Raw genomic sequence first — 16,843 nt, forward strand, 5'->3', positions numbered from 1 at the left:
GAGTGTGTTTTTGCTCCCCCCCACCCCCTTAGCGCGTGGGGGGCTACTTTTTTTTTTTTTTTTTGCGATCTTGAGCCAAACGGATCCTTTCCAGGACCTGGACCACTTTTTTTAACTCATCCGAGCGCTTTCTTATTATTATTTTTCCCACCAGGAGCGGAGCAGAGAATGTGTGTGTTATTCCCATTTTAATTTTCAAGGCTTCTTTCTCCTACCCTTTCCATCTCTAGCCAATCCGTACTGGATCCAGATTTGGATCACCTTGATTTTGAAGAAAAGGGAGCCCCCCCCCCTTCTAATTTTTAAACCGTTTCCAAACTTTTTAAAAACTCCCCTCCCCCTTGCGTATCTCGTCTTCTGTCCCCTTTTCGCTTCCCACCCCCCCTCCGGAGGGGGGGGGAAAGTTTTTGCATTAAACGCAGCTCCGGGATCCCTCTCGGCAGCATCCTTTGCGGGGGTTGCGCTCTTCCCTTGATTCCAAAGGACGTGGCCGAGAAGGGAAAACTCCCCAAACTTTTTTCCTCTTACCGGGAGAAGGAAATCTTTCCGGGAGGCAGGAGACAGAAACACCGCGAGTGACTCTTGTAATGTAAGGAGGGCGGGTGGATGGGGGGGGGGTCTCATCCCTCTTCTTCTTTTATTTGCCCGGGGTGGGGGCTTCCTCGCTTTTTTGTCTCCCCCCCCTCCAAAAGCACCCCCAAACCTTGGGGCTCTCTTTGCTGGGGAGGGAGCGAGCGAGATGGTAATCAACCCGGGACCTTTTGTGGCTTGACCTCCAGCCATCTTTGATTTCCGACTTCCTAAAATAACTCCGGTGAGCTAATATGGTGTGTTGGGGGGTGGGGTGGGGAGAGGCGATCGTCTTAAAATATTTCCCAAACACGCCGCTGGCTTCTCTCCCCTTCCAGCTGCTGCTGTTGCATGACTTTTGTTGTTGCTGTTTTTTCTCTTCTCCCCCCCCCCCCCCCAAACCCTTTGGTGGCAGACGGTGCACATATTTCCTGGAGTAAGAGACCTTCCTGGACACAGCTTGCAGTTTGGACGGGGATGAGGCTAGCATAGTAGAATAATTCATACAGAGATGCAACAGGCAACCTCTCGAGGGGGGGGCAATACTGCTGGAAGTTTGAATGAAATGGCTGTCCAGGGGGTCAGATCGGAAAACGGGACTGTATTCGGTGCTTGGCTTTCAGATTTATTTATTTTTAAAGTTTGATGCGGAGTAAAACCGAGGGGGGGATGTTAAAAAAATTGGAGCTTTGGCTGTTTATCATTGTGGTCCTTAACTTTGCAGTTGTGGGGAGGGGGTAGAGATCGATTCTCTGAGTAAAACGGGATATTGGGGTTTCATGATGAATTCGATAAGCGATCGGGGAAAGCCGTTTCGGTATTCCTGGAGTGGCATCCGTGACCCGTGGCAGATACTTTTTGCAGATACTTTTAAGCTCAGTTTTTTCTTCCCAAGAATGAGTGCTGGGAAAATGGGATAGAATCATAAAAATGATTTTTTTAAAAAGTTGGGTCGAACTCTAAGGTCCAGCTTTCCAAAATAGTCCCCTCCCCATCACCACCACAATGGATGGAAATAGAAGGTGACAATGTATATTTGGGAGGCGGGGGGAGTGATTCTATTTTGCAAACCCGCGGGAGGTTTTAAGGCTCCCCCCCCCTCGCTCGGTCCCCTTTTCTTTTGAGTCCAAAAGTGCAATTGTTGAGTCCGGTTAATGGTGATTTAAGAAAACGGCAAGCTGGCCAGAGGGCCATAAATCCCATGTTTAATGCATGACTGTTTTCCCTTTGTGCATATGGTTAGGATGGCGCACGGGGAGGGAAAGGGGGGGCGGGTGTGTGTGTGGGGGTGATGTTTCCACATGTAAATCTTCGCCTGCTGCTGCAAAGCAAGCGAGCTACCTCCTGGGGGCTGCCTTGAAACAAAAGGGTTAATAACTTCGCCGGAGTTTCGTGCTCAGGAGGGGAGGGGGAAGTGAATAGGCGAAATGCTTCGATGCGCCTACGTGCGCTCGCAATCCCGTCGGAGCCACCTCGTTTCCAGATATTGCTTATTGCATCAATTTCTCGCGTTTTCACTCGCTGATTTGCGGCAAATAACTTCAGCGTTACTGCTTCCCCTCCCCCCTCTCCTTCAATGGTGGGGGGCTCTTTTAATTACCGGTAAAGTAAAGGAGGGGCGATCCCTTACTTTTTTCGGTAATTCTGTTCTAGCTTCTTATCACCCGGTAACAACATGACGCTCTACAATCCTAGTCAATTGTTTGGAAGGTAACTTTTTTTCGCGTGCGGATAAGGACAGTTCGGTTGCTCTCTGGCGCCACCCGGAGGACGCTGCCTGCACTGAGCTGTCGATGGGAAGAAAAAGGCATTTCCTATCTCGTCGTCTTCGGAGATTGAACCCTTTCATGGTTCAGGTCTTGCTCTTCCTGGTTTTTGCGGAGCTGGGTTAAACTGGCGTGGACGCACCTTGCCTTTAAATTCTGCCGGGATGCTAGCGGATGTCTCTGTGACTAAACTCTACAAGGGAGGGAGATCCTAATGCTTAAGCTTTTGAGTCTAAGCAAGTTTGTCCAGTGCACAGATAAGAAATGTCTAGCTTGGTCCCCTGTGTAAACCACTAACCTGTTTGTGTGTATGTTATTTACTTAATTATTTGTATTTATTTATTTATTTATTCGATTTGTATCCCACCCTCCCCACCTAGCAAAAATAAGAACTTTTTGTGGCACAGACCTATGCAAAGTTACTCCAGTCCAAGTCTATTGAAATCCTTGGGAATTAGACTGGGGTAACCTTATATAGGGTTGCACTGTAAGCCCCTTAGAGGCAAGTGCCATTTTCATCAAATGAAGGCTCTTGCTTATGGACTCTTTGTTCAGTTTAGTGTTGTATCCTGCTTTGTACAGTTATCCTCACAACAACCCTGTGAGGTAGGAAGGTGGGGAGTTTCTTGCTGAAAACCACCCAACTGAGCTCTGAGATCTGTTTCTCGTATCACAACTTTCTTATCTGCTGCATCAAAAGGATAATGTGCAATAAATATTGCAAGATCCCTCTCAGTCTTTTTAGTAATGTGGGGTAGAAGTGATTGGGCACAAAAATCTATTAAAACCTGCAGCAGAAACTCTGTCTTCCTCTTTATGATAGGAATCATCAGGGTGGCTGAATCTCAAATCAAGTTTCCTCGCTGTTTTGTGCACCGTTTCAGTTAGACTCCGGAGATGATTTTCTCCAGCGATGCATTTTCAGATATCAAGTGGATGGCTTTTAATTAGAAAAAATCCCATAAGAGTTTGCATGTGCGTGCACACAGAATCTTATGGTGTGTGAAAGAGGAATGTGTTTGTTGTACATGACTGTAAAGTGGTTGCAAGCCTTGTTCCAAAGCAAAATATCTAAAAAAAACCTAAAGCCACCTTTTTGCTTTCATTGGGTTAGTTGTAAGGAAATGGCATGTAAGCTTTTGATGCTGGTCTTTAAGGAGCCCCAAGACACACACACACCCACATCTGTTATTGTATAGATTCAGCTATGCATGCCAAGAAGGCGTTTTATCTCTTGGCTTTAGGGAAATAAACTTACATGCAAAATTAAAATCTGCAAAGCCAAAATTAAAATCTGCAAAGCCCCCCCCAACACAATATCATGTAGAGTTTTTTTGGGAAATGTTGCTGCTGACTTAGTGATTAATTAACAGATCAAAAAAAATAGCAGGTGGTCACTTGAGAACAATAATTGCATACTGAAAATTAGCATTTTCCACTGCAGAGGATTTAACTGCCCATTGTACTTGTGTAATAGCCATTAACCTACATTCTCCCCCCCCCTCCAAAAGGCAGTTTAGAACTTGAAAAGCCTGCAATTTTTTCCCCTTAAGCCTGTCGCTGCAGCTTCCACTTGAGAATTAGAGTAACAAAAACATATAAGGCATTGGCAATAAATAGTGTCACAGTTAGGCTAGGAGTAGTGCTTAGGGTGGGCTAACACTGCTTCACTGTTGGGAAGTTTCACACACAAACACCCAAAATTGCTGGTTTAAAGAGAATTGGCTGGCAGGAATGACAAAAATTACATTAAATCATTTTTTTGCTTCCAGAGAACCTTGTAGAATTGGTTTCAGGTGGGTAGCTGTGTTGATCTGCAGCAGAAGCTAGACTTGAGTCAGTAGCGCCTTAAAGACCAACAAGATCTCCAGGGTATAAGCTTTAGAGCCACATGGTACCCGACAAAGGGAACTTTGATTCTCAAAAGCCTGTACCCTGGAAATCTTGTTGGTCGTCATCCTTAAGGTACTACTTGGACTCCAGTCTTTCTTTCCTAGAAATGACTCTAGGTTGTAGATTCGGTGCCAGAGAAGAGAACTTCAGAGTTCCTCCAACAACTAGAACAAGTTTGCCACTGACCTTGCATCTGAAGCCAGCCCCGATCCACCTGTGTTCAGATTGACTGGCAGTGGGATGAACCATTTAAGCGAAGCCCCAAGAGGAGGGTGGGGGTGTGTGCCTCTCTTCCTCCCCCCTCGCACGGGCTCTCTCTCTCTCAATGCCAGTGAAACACTATATTGCCTGTAGGGACTGGGCCTTGTCGGCTCAGCCCGGCAGCGGGTGACGTTTTGACAGAGCTGCTGCTTTAACCTCTGCCTCCTCCTGCCTGCGGTGGGTGGTAAGTTGATGTCAAGCTTACAATTAGGACTCTCATGCAATTGACCTTGGCAGCGGGGTTTTGCGCTGTTTAGCCTGGTCTTAAACACTGGACTAGTGTTCAGTGTGGTCTGCGGCTGCCTTGTTGATAGGCGAGGGGTCTCTCTTGCTGGTGGATGTAATTGAGTGTGGAAGAAGAGACGGGTCCTGGGATAAGGTAGAAGCCAGTGGGCTCTCTCTCCCCTCCCACCCTTCTCCTCCCCACTCTCTTCTAGGGTGAGAACCCTTGCAACTATAAGTGGGCATTCACAATATGTGGGTGTGTCTGCTCCCCTTATTTACTCATGAAGCTTGGGGATATGATCAGTAACGGGACTATTAATTCAATAGCTATCTGTGCCTCTACCACTCCTTTTTTAGGTTGAGGGGTGGTCCAAAATAAAAGTTTTTAAGGCCAACCAGAATGACACGAAACTGCAGGCAAGTGTTTGAGCTTTCCAGAACTCTTCATCGAGCTAGATCTTTTAATGTAGTATGGGTGGTGGTGGTGAATAAACGCATTTTTTCCTTTTCTCTCCCCCTTTACTGTGTAGCCTGGGGGGGAGTTCTGGAGGACTTGAAAGCTTGTGGACTGTTTCATGTCAGTTTGATGGGTCTGAATAAAACCCAGCTTTTGTGGTTTGGATCGGTACTTTTTGCATCTTTAAATTCAGACACGTGTTGGATTGCAAATAAGAGTTCTTTTTTATGGACCTTCTAGTATTTTTGCATAGTCTGGGCAGGCGTGATTCGTAAGCAAGAGTCTTGTAGATTAAAGATCTAGCTTTTTTTTTTTTAATTGGCTTTCGTAGATCAGAACTCACTGAGATGAATGTCTGGATAAAAACTTTGTCGTCTTTAAGAGCTCACAAGATCCCTGTTCACTTTTTCTGCAACAGATGAACTCAGCTGCTCTTCTGAAGCCATTAGCTGCACTGGGTTGGGATTGGCTACCTTGTGTACAAATAGCACTTTGCGTGACTCTGTTTTTAGATTAATGCTGTGCAAAGACAGTTCATGTAGAAAACAAAAAGTATGAGGGATTTATTTGTCATTTCAAGCCAGAAAAATTACTCTCGTGGTTCTTTGGAAATGGCTGTTTTTGTAGTAGTATACAGCAGTTGTCCTCTGGCTGTTGGTTCAGTGTTGGAACAGATGTTAACTAAACCTTTTGGGTTTGAGCCTTGGCAGAAAACATACGGGGTCAATGTTTGGCCACCTTATTTCTAAAGCACTTCTAAAATAGTTTCAAAAAGTTCACTGTAAAAAGGACGGAATATAAAACTCTTAACTGAGGAATATGGTCGTTAAGTACAGTCCTGTTGAATTCTGTGACACTTACTTCAAGTAAACCTACAATGCTAAACAAAAAGCTGTTTGTCTTTCCTCTTCCTTGGTACTAAACTTAAAGGGTGATTGTATAATCCCTTTCACATGTGGGGTATGTGGTAGTCACAAACCATTCTGGAAGCCTGAATTGTGTCTTCACTAATTGTTGATTGCAAAATCAGAAGCCTCATGCAAAGGTGTTCCCTGGCCTACATGTATAACTAATTGGTATTGATCCAGCTCTGGGACTGTGTAATGGTATTACCTACAGTCATGGCTAAAAATTGGAAATGTTTAACCAAAAATATCATTTTTTTTTCATGTGTAAAGGGATACACGGTGAAATATCTAACCGAAGACCATTATTCAAAACAGTTGCAAGAAGTTCATCTGGGTCTTTTGTGTGGTGGTTGGAATGCTTTTGGTTTTGTGCGTGCGTTTTTGCCTCTTGATGGGGGAGAAATGCTGAGGTTTTGATCTAAATGACCGAGGGGGTCGACATTTTAGTACCAAACGAAGACCCCAAAATTGAATAGTGCTGTTGCTTCTAAAGAGCATGCTGAGTTCTGTGGGGGGCAGGTTGTATACTTCAGATGGGGTGTGGGGAAGAGTAAGGCACCATCTAGCCAAATTAAGCAAAATCTAGTTTATTTCAGTTGGGTTTCAATATATCCCATTGAAATAAATGAGATTAAAAGTGTTCACTGTGTCAGGATCATGCCTTTAAAAAACAAACAAACTAGGTGTCTTGTTTGGAAATCTCTGTCTCTGACTCGCTGGAGAGTTTTTCAAGGAGGACTGTTTTTAATCGAGTCATGGTGATGATACTGAACCATGAATTTGTGGACCTATACTTGCTCATTTAGGCATTGTTCGGAGCATTTGAGTAAATTACATCAGGCTATCGGAGAATCTTTGGAGGACGTCATGGGCTGAGACTGTAATACCGAGGTTTCACAATGGAATCAAAGCTCCTTTACAGGATGGCCTTATCTGTTCTTTCAGTAGTTTCCATTCATTTGACTTTGTGTCTGAAGCTCCCAACTAATTTTAATGCATTCTAAAACAGTGCTTCCAAGATACGTTGAGGCATAACACTCCAGTAATCTTTTTTTTTTTTTTGGAGGGGGGAATTGAGAAAAGGGAAGAGGAGGGGGACAAAACTGATGGAACACCTCCCCCATGAAGAAAGGTTAAAGAGGTTAGGGCTCATTTAGAATACTGTGTACAGATCTGGTCACACCTCAGAAAAAGATACTATAGCATTGGAAAAGGTGCAGAAAGGCAACTAAAATTATTAAGGGGATGGAGCATCTTCCCTATGAAGAAAGGTTAAAGAGGTTACGGTTCTTTAGCTTGGAGATGCAGTGACCAGTGGTTGGGAGTACGGACTCTAATCTGAGAGAACCAAGGTTTGGTTCCCCACTCCTCTACATGCAGCTGCTGGTGTGACCTTGGGTCAGTCACAAGTTATTTCAGAGCTGTTCTCTCAAAGTGCTCTCTCTGCTCCACCTACCTCATGACTCCTACAGGTAGTGAAGGGTGGGGTGTAAATCCAATCTGTTTTTCTTCATATCTGTGGACTTAACTGCAAGGCTATTGTTGGACCATCATTTCTTCCTCTGCTGGTTACACAGCATGTGATGTCTTCTGAATGATGCGTGCTCTGCATGCGTGCAGTGGCCCTTAAAGGACTATATGACAGGTAACCTGAATACACATAGGATAGGAATGGATCATGAGGATGGGCTCTGGCCTTGAACTGTTTATTCAGCCTATATGCATACGCATGTAGGTATGGTTGGCACTCTGTAGCACTCTGTGATCAGGAGCCCTGCTTTTTAAATGCTTCTGGATAATACATGTGTACAAAGGTTAGGGTTACCGGCCTCAAGGCAGGGTTTGGAGTTCTCCCAGAGTTACAGCTTATTTCCAGACTATAGAGATCAGATCCCTTCGAGGAAATGGCAGCTTCAGAGGGTAGACACTATAGTATGCCATAGAGTCTGGGAGAAATGGAAGTCCCAGAGTGGCATCATATCCTTGCTGGGTTCCCTCCCCAGGCACCTCCTCCAAATCTCCAGGAATCTCACAAACCAGAACTGGCAGTCATAGCACAGGCCCTATACATGTGTTCCAGTGAATGTGGATTGGTCAGTGGTGTAGCTTACAGCTGTGATCCTAATGCACATGCCTTATTTTCTCTGCCTAAGAACACTGGGGTAAATGAAATGCTGGTGTCCTATAGGGATGTGCCGCTTGCCCAAATAAGCAATGGCATGCAATGGAATTGGTGGAAAGGTAGATTTGGCTATTCTAAAAGCCACATTACATTATCCTGGCTTGATGCTGTCTTGTAGGTCGATGGCTGTGCCTCGTGACAGAAAGCTGAACTAGCTGTCTTAATCAGAATGTTGTGATAGTGCTGTCAGCATGCATTGGATGAGTGGGTGGTTGGAGGATCGAAAGGATATGGGAAGACGAGTCCCTGGTGGTAGAAAGTGCCATCAAATTGCAGTTGACTTATGGCGAGCCTGTAGGGTTTTCAAGACAGGAGACGTTCAGCGGCAGCAAGCGGCACATTCCTATAGGACAGCAGCCCTTTCCCCAGTGTCCACAGGGGGAGAAAATAAGCAGTGTGCATTAGGATCACAGCTGTAAGCCACACCTCAGACCGATCCAGACAAACTGGAACACATGTATAGGGCCTGTGTTATGGCTGCCAACTCTGGCTTGTGGAATTCCTGGATATTTGGGGGAGGATCTTGCAGAAAGAACTCAGCAGGGATATGGTATAATTCTGGGACTTCCGTTTCTCCCAGCCTGCCTCCATGTTGCTATACTAGACTAGTTTCTTCTGGCTAAACTGATGGTCAGGTTATATGTTAGGGATCCTAGTTTGGAAGCTGCTGCTGAAAGTTTCCATGTATTATTTCTTTGATCATCTGTGCATGGAGTATCAGTGCCAGCCACTGTCAGAAATAAGCCATGGGTAGTGACCCCCCCCCCCAGTAGAGAATATGGCCATGTTGTTGATGTACCTGAGTGAGAGGTGCTTTTGACTTGTTTTCTTGTCTTAAGGTGACTTTGAGGCCTCTCCAGCACTGTGGTAAGACACACAAATGGTTATGACATATGAAGGAAATATTGATAGAACTCCCAGCCACCCACTTGTTAACCTTCAAAAGAGAGGGGAAACTTGCCAGATAGAGCGTGTGTTTGTTTATTTACCAGATACATACTTAACAGCTACAAAAAAGTTGTACAGATGGGGACACAAGGCTGTGATGTAAAGCATAGATGTGTAGGAAGACACATTTTGTTTTGGTAAATGTGGCTACTTACCGTATCTTATGAAAGAATTAACAGGTTGAAGTTCCTCAGCTAGAAGTTCCTGAAGCGGCAAAGAGACTATCATAAATAACCATGCTTAAACTGGTAAACAAAGGTCCACTATTCCGTTGGAGGTGGTACTAAGGAAGATGAGTGCAACAACTGACAATGCCATCATAAGCAGAGTTACACCTTTCTAACCCCATTGGTTTTAATGGACTCAGAAGGCTGTAACTCTGTTTAGGATTGTATTTTAAAGTATTTCACACACTTGGAGCACGTAAGCCACTCTTTCATAATCATATGCCACTCTTGTTCCTGTCTGCCTGAATTCCTTCTTTCTTTTTAGATATGTGAAGCTGGGTAAAGGAGGAGGCGGTGGTTCCCTCCCTCCCCCGAGTACTCTCATTTTATGTTTTTCAATAAAAATTGGGCATTTTGGAGAGCACTGGGGGGGAAATGCCAGTGAAATGCTCTGTATTGGAATAAGTGGTTGTTGTTTTTTTAAAAGGCAAAGTTTTACATACCGAGAATAGTATTAAAGTGTGGTGTAGTGGTTAAGAACGGTGGACTCTAAACTAGGTTTGATTCCCCAGTCCTCCTGTATGCAGCCAGCTGGGTGACCTTGGGCCAATCACAGTTCTCTCAGCTCTCTCAGCCCCACCTACCTCACAGGGTGTCTGTTGTGGGGAGAAGAAGGGAAAGATGATTGTAAGCTGCTTTGAGGCTTCTGTAAGGAAGAGAAGAGTATAAAAACCAAGTCTTCTTAATGATAGAGCTAAATTACCCAAGTACATTATTCCACTAAGGAGCTCCATACATGGTTCCCCTTTCCTCGTTTTTGTCTTCTTCATAGTTCTGTGAAGTAGTTGAGCCTGACAGAGACTAGTCCCATGACACCCAAGCAAGTTTCCTGGCAGAGTAGAAATTTGAATCTGGGTCTCCTAAATGCTAGTCTAAAAAGAGAAGCCAATCAGTCCCTTTTTATTAAGGCCAAGTGAACGAACACAGTAGTCTGCAAACGCCAGTTTCTTCAGAACTCTTCATCTGGCTGAATGTCACAAAGCAAGCATCAGGGCAAGCAATCTTAAGGCCACGGACATGAGACTTCTCTGTATCTTGTGTTGGATGCTTTGTTGACTTTACTGCACACAGAGTGTGTCTGTCTGGTATTAAAGCTGCATCCTCAGTATGCTGGAATAATACTTTATACCACACTAGCTCTTTTCTGTTCTTTAAATATATACCCTATTTTCAAGTTGTTGCTTAAGTAAAGGTAAAGGTTCCCTTGCTCGAAAGCCAGTTGAATCCGACTCTAGGGTTGCGGTGCTCATCTCCGTTTCAAAGCCGAAGAGCCAGCGCTGTCCGAAGATGTTTCTGTGGTCATGTGGCCAGCATGACTAAACACCAAGGCGCACAGAACGCTGTTACCTTCCCACTGAAGTGGTACCTATTTATCTACTAGCAATTTCTTGCTTTCGAACAGCTAGGTTGGCAGGAGCTGGAACTAGAGATGGGAGCTCACTCCATCATGCGGCACACTTGGGTCTCGAATTAAATGCTTAAATGTGGCTAATTTTGTCTGCAGTTAGCACACATGATGATGATAATGTCTTGAATAGTTTGCTATTAAAAGGTATCCAAATACTCTGCTACTCCAATTGTGATTCATGAGACTTTTCCCCCTGACCAAAAACACACTTTTTTATTTACTGCAAAAGCTGTGTTGTCTTTTTTCAAACCCCCCCCTTATTCCACTTCTGATTTCTGAGATCACCACTGAGAAACATCTTCCAGCTCTTAAGATTGTCCTGCCCTGATCAAATGTGCTAAACCTGTGCCTATTGAAAAACAGGCATCCATTCATGTTTGCATGAATATGCAAGGTTGCATATGGTGAGCAGTTCGCAAACTCTTTAGTATTGGATATATTTGCAGTTTTGTGTGTAGATAGCTAAGGAGCTTATACTTTTAAATTACATAAATATGTCTTTGCATCTTTTTATATGTTAAAGTTATAAATGATGCTTTCAAATTGTCTTAGCAGCTTAGGTGTGATAATAAAGTATTGCATATATCTCATTTTTTCTCAAAATTCCCATGGCTTAAAAAATTGTAGAGAGAGAAGAGATTGGATTTATACCCCGCCCACTACACAAAGGAGTCTCAGAGCAGTTTACAATCTCATTTCCATTCCCCTCCCCACAACAGACACCCTGTGAGGTAGGTGGGGCTGAGACAGCTTTCTCAAGAACTGCCCTTGTCAAGAACTTATGACTGACCCAAGGTCACACCAGCAGCTGCATGTGAAGGAGTGAGGAATCAAACCCAGTTTTCCCAGATTAGAGTCCACACTCCTAACCACTACACCAAACTGTAGAAATGTTACATCGATACTTTCCTGATTAGCATTTTGTAAGTTTTGCTGGGGTGTATGAACTGGAGTTATTCTTCTGGGATGCTCCAACATTTGATAGGAAAGCATGATGCTGTATGGCTGTTGTGGACACCCAGCCCCATAGTGTCTCATTTTTGCAAGCTCCTATTTCCCTGACCTCCAGATATATGGCAGAACTCATCTGATCTTGTGGCTAGGGGTGGCTACTTAACTGACTCTAATGTTATTCCAGAGTCTGTGCAGCAGGTATATATAGGTGGCCATGAAGGCACAAACTGCATTTTCTTGACCCACCCCCCAACAAAAACATTCCTGTGTAAGTCACTCAAGATCATCATCCATGCAGCTGGAGTTTCCTTTAAAATCTTCCTCGAGGTATTTCCCGTGGTTGAAGTGGCAACCAGCTCCATGTACTGTGAAGCCCAGCTTGCCTCTTCTGACATGGGAGATACTGTAGTAAAGGGGGGGGGGTATCAGAGGTGCTACTGATGTCCTTCATATTTAAATTACAATGTTGGCTTTCAGCCAGGTAAGAACATCTGGAGAGCAACGATCCGATTGTCCTTTATACCACTGCGCTGTGGTGACTGAGAGACCTAAACGGTGAATCAGGAAGTAACTTGGCACAAATCTTCGCTTTGCTGTGACCCTGGAGAAGCTGCAATCTGGCAGTATCCGTTATGGGGCCGGTGATGCTGACATGTTTGCAAGAACTCTGTGTGTAAGTCTAGATGATTGTTACACACACAATGTAAAAAAAAAACCATAAGTAGGCTGCACTTGGTGATGCTCTGACCCATCCCTCCCCCATACGTCCCCGTGCACCAAGTGCGGTCTTCGGGTTACTAACTTGTAGTTGTTCCCTTGGCAAGATGGCTCACCTGGCATTGACTGGTGTCCGTTCCTTTTCTATAGTTGTGCCTGCCTTGTGGATCAGACTCCCCAAGGGAGGCACTGTCTCTGCAAGTGTTTAGAAGGCACTGTAAGGCCATTTATGTCTGAGGGCTTTTAATGGGGGGTCAAACTGTAAACATTTTCTTTTGAGGGGAGTAAATGGGGTTTTACTGTATTTATTTTTTAAAAAATTGGAATTTGAGATGCTTTGAGCGACAAGGGACTTTGACTCTCGAAAGCCTATAGCCTGAAAATCTTGTTGGTTGCTAAGGTGCTACCACGTGGGGGGGGGGGAGATGAGGATTTTGCTATTTGTATCTTTTTTTAAAAAAAAATGGAATTCTAAGCTGTTTTGAGGCACAAGGTATTTCTCTATTAAGCCCTTGAATAAATAGAAGGGTTCTGTCAATCCCAGAAATGTCTAAGTAATAATGCAGTCCTATGCAGAAATTACTCCATTGGCATTAGACCAGAGAATCTCTGCCTATGATTCCGGAGAAAGGGATTGGCAAAGCAGGCTTTTTAAAGTAACTTATTTTATGCTGAGTTCCTCCCCCCACAAACAGAGTTATTTACTTACTGATATTAATGTGGTTTCTCTGTCTTCCTGTGTGTACTGCTCCTAAGAGGTGTACAATTGTCAGTGTTAATAGGCGTGCATACGTTTTCATTGTATCTGACATGAATTTTGAATTACCTTTTTGAGAATGCAAAACTTTTTAGTTAGGTAAAATGGCAGACTGGGCCAAGAATCAGTGTGACGTTCTTCTGGAGGCATGCCAGACTCTAGTTCGAGAACACATTTTCAAAACCTCCCCTGCATGGGAAGCTATTTGAGGGGTGGGGTTTTTTTTTGCATTTGGCATTTAGTATCTGCAGGGGTGGGATGAATCTCTTGCTGTAGCAGACCTGGACACGTGCTCATTGCCCTCTGTAAAAGTTTTATTGGTAATGGTATAAATGATTCAGTGGCTACCACAAATTGTGGGTGTGTAGAACTGCGGTTTGTGCCTTTACAATGTACCCGCGATTGTCAAGAAAGATGACATTCCCCCCCCACCCTTCAATACTGAAAAATAGCATTTAGTTTTTTTAAAATGGTAAATAGGGTTTCCAGGTCCTGATTGGGAAATTTCTGGAGATTTGGCGGTGGAGCCTGGGGAGGGTAGCGGGTGGCACCTCAGCATGGTATTAATGCTGTAGTATAGAGCCCACCCTGCAAATCCAGTTTTCTCTGGGGGAACTGATCTCTTGTCATCTGGAGATCAGTTGTAGTCCTGGGAGTTCCCCCCCGAAATGATCTCTGGTCCTGGAAGAACTCCAGGCCTCACCTGGAGGCTGGCAACCCTAGTTACTTACATGAATGAATACCTGTTTTTCAATAGGCAGAAGCATTAGCACACTTTGTCAGGGCTGGGGTATCTTAGAAGCTGGTAGATTGATCTCTGACATGTGACCGGGTGCCATTTCCCAAGGCTACAGAAAATGCTGTAGCCCAAAAAATCCTCCCCACCCCCACCCCAATTTAGAATGCAGGAAAACCAGAAAGCAAAAGTATTGGATATGAAAAAAAGGGAGGGGAGGCAGGGAAGACAGAGAGAAAATGGGAAGAAATCAGTGGTGGAATTGAGAGTTGATCAGACTGTAGGACTGCCAACCTCCTGGTGAGACCTGGGGATCTCCCTGAATTACAACTGATCTCCAGTTCCCCTGGAGAAAATGGCTGTTTTAGAGGATGAGACTGTACGGGGTTAAACTCTGCCTTCCCTGGGCTCCACCCCCAAATCTCCAGGAATTTCCTGACCTAGAGCTGGTAACCACATTGGAATGGTAGACCTGCAGAAGAGAGAGAACTGTCTTTCCACCAGGCTGTCCTGAGGGATGGGTTTGTGTGTGTGTCAAAGCTTCTCTTGATTCTTGATTTAATACAAACCATCTGGCCACTGTTTGGGGCCAGCTGCCACTAGGTCTCTGGTGTCTTATTCATACGTGCAAGTTAATTGAAATGAGGTGACTAGAATAAGAGTTCATATCTAAAGGGAGTGCTACTGAAACTACAGTGGAAATACCTCATGGGAAGTGTTTGGCGTCTGCAGGGCTCCTTTGCATATTAGGCCACACACCCCTAGTGCAGCCAATCCTCCAAGAGCTTACAGTAGCCCCAGTAAGAAGAGCTCTGTAAGCTCTTGGAGGATTGGCTACACTAGGGGGCGTGTAGCCTAATATGCAAAGGAGCTTCTGCTACCAGTAGAGCCCTGGGCGTCTGTATAGAATGTTGTCATCAGGAATGATCAGAATTCATCCATAAGCCCTCAGCTGATGGGCAGTGGCTTGGTTTTCAGACCCTTTGGAATCCTAGGAACATGAATATGCAGCTTTCACACATACTGAATAACTAGGTTTGCCTCCTGCTATTACAGTTGATCTCCGGACAAGAAGTTCCTCTGGAGCAGATGTCTGCTTTCAAGGGTGGACTCAATGGCACTGTACCATCCTGAGGTCCCTCCCCTCCCCAAACTCCGCCCTCCCGAGGCTCCACCTCACAAACTATTCAGCACAAACTATTTCCCAATGCAGAGCTGGCAGCTCTATAAATAATGCACTTTCAATCCACTTTGGAACTGGATTTTTCTATGTGAAATGGCAAAATCCACTTGCAAACAATCACTAAAGCGCTTTGAAGGTGCACTATACGACATGTGTGAAAGCCCCTCGTTGCCAAGGCTTGAGAACTAAGCTTAAGGTCCTATCGATTTTATTTGGTTGTTAAATGTGATAAAGAATGGGGAGGGAGTAAATATGTACTTTTTCTACCATGCTATGGACTACTTCTATGATTGCAGGAGTTTCTTTTCATGAGATTGGCATGGAATGAGGTGTGGAGGATATTAAAACTTTATAATTTTCATCTTCTGGAATTCTTTCCCCTGGGGTGATAGTATGTTTAACACATTCATAAGTTTGGCCTACCTGGACATGGATAGCCAAGGCTAGCCTGATCTCAGAAGCTAAACAGGGTCAGTCCAGATTACTACTTGGATGGGAGACGACCAAGGAAGTCCAGGGTCATGATGCGGAGGTGGCAAACCACCTCTGAATGTCTCTTGCCTTGACTTGATTACCAAAAAAGAGAGCTTTCCTTGGTTGGTGACAATATGAGCTGCTGCCACATGGGGGAGCATTAATAAGCAAAACAAACCAGATAAAATCACTTTTGTTTTAGCAGTCTGCCTGGCACAACAGTAAGCAAAGATCCTAATCTATGGTACGGCATGAAGTGAGCGAATGTCCACCTTTGCTGTGTCCATTGTGGAGGTGTAGCACACCTCTGCCTTGACAGGATGTACAGAATAATTACTAATAACTACTACAGAATAACTGCCTTGTCTTCTGAAACCATCCTTGGCCACCTGCGCCCTGCCGGCATTGAAGCAATGGCTTTAGCATCAACACTGACTATATTCCCACTATGATTGCTTTGCCACTAACGTTTCACCATCGTTATACAGTACTGATACTAGCACTTTATGAACTGGTTTTATAGTTGTTTTGTTTTATCTATCTTCATTTTTATGGAAGCCATCCTGAGCCTGCTTGGCGGGGAGGGCAGGGTATTAATCAAATACAGGGCTATTTTTGGGCAGGAACACACAGGAACGGAGTTCCGGCTGGCTCCCGAGTTGGCCACACCCAGCAGAAAGTCATTAGCATAATAGGCCACACCCAACAGCAGAAACTCACTAGGATTGGCTACATTAGGGGTGTGTGGCCTAACATGCAAAGGAGTTCCTGCTACAAAAAAAGCCCTGGGTTTTGACAACAAACAAGGTAAACAGAATAAGAAGCAAAAGGTGGGTGTGGTTGGATGACCACACTTCTGGTAACATGGGGGTGCAGCCTAATGTGCTAATGAGCTGTGCTGTCAGGGGTGTGGCCTAATATGCTAATGAGTTTCTGCTGTTGGGTGTGGCCTATTATGCTAATGAGTTCCTGCTGGGTTTTTTCTACAAAAAGAGCCCTGATAAATTAGCACCAGGTGGATAGTCATGTTGGTCTGAAGCAGCAGAGCAAAGTTTGAATCCAGTGGCACTTTTAAGACCAACAAAGTTTTATTCGAGGTATAATAAAACTTTGTTGGTCTTAAAGGTGCCACTGGACTCAAGCTTTGCTCTACTAAAATAGCATTTCATGAAATACA

General features: G+C 44.5%; 1 protein-coding gene across 1 annotated transcript in view; it reads left to right on the forward strand.

Annotated features, from left to right (window-relative positions):
- Positions 1–16,843, forward strand: part of SALL4 (spalt-like transcription factor 4) — a 29,238-nt gene that overhangs the window by 171 nt on the left and 12,224 nt on the right. The gene's annotated exons all lie outside the window — the stretch shown is intronic.

This window comes from Gekko japonicus, unplaced genomic scaffold (genome assembly GCF_001447785.1).
Source record: "Gekko japonicus isolate JY-2015 unplaced genomic scaffold, Gekko_japonicus_V1.1 scaffold737, whole genome shotgun sequence".
Taxonomy (NCBI): Eukaryota; Metazoa; Chordata; class Lepidosauria; order Squamata; family Gekkonidae; genus Gekko; species Gekko japonicus.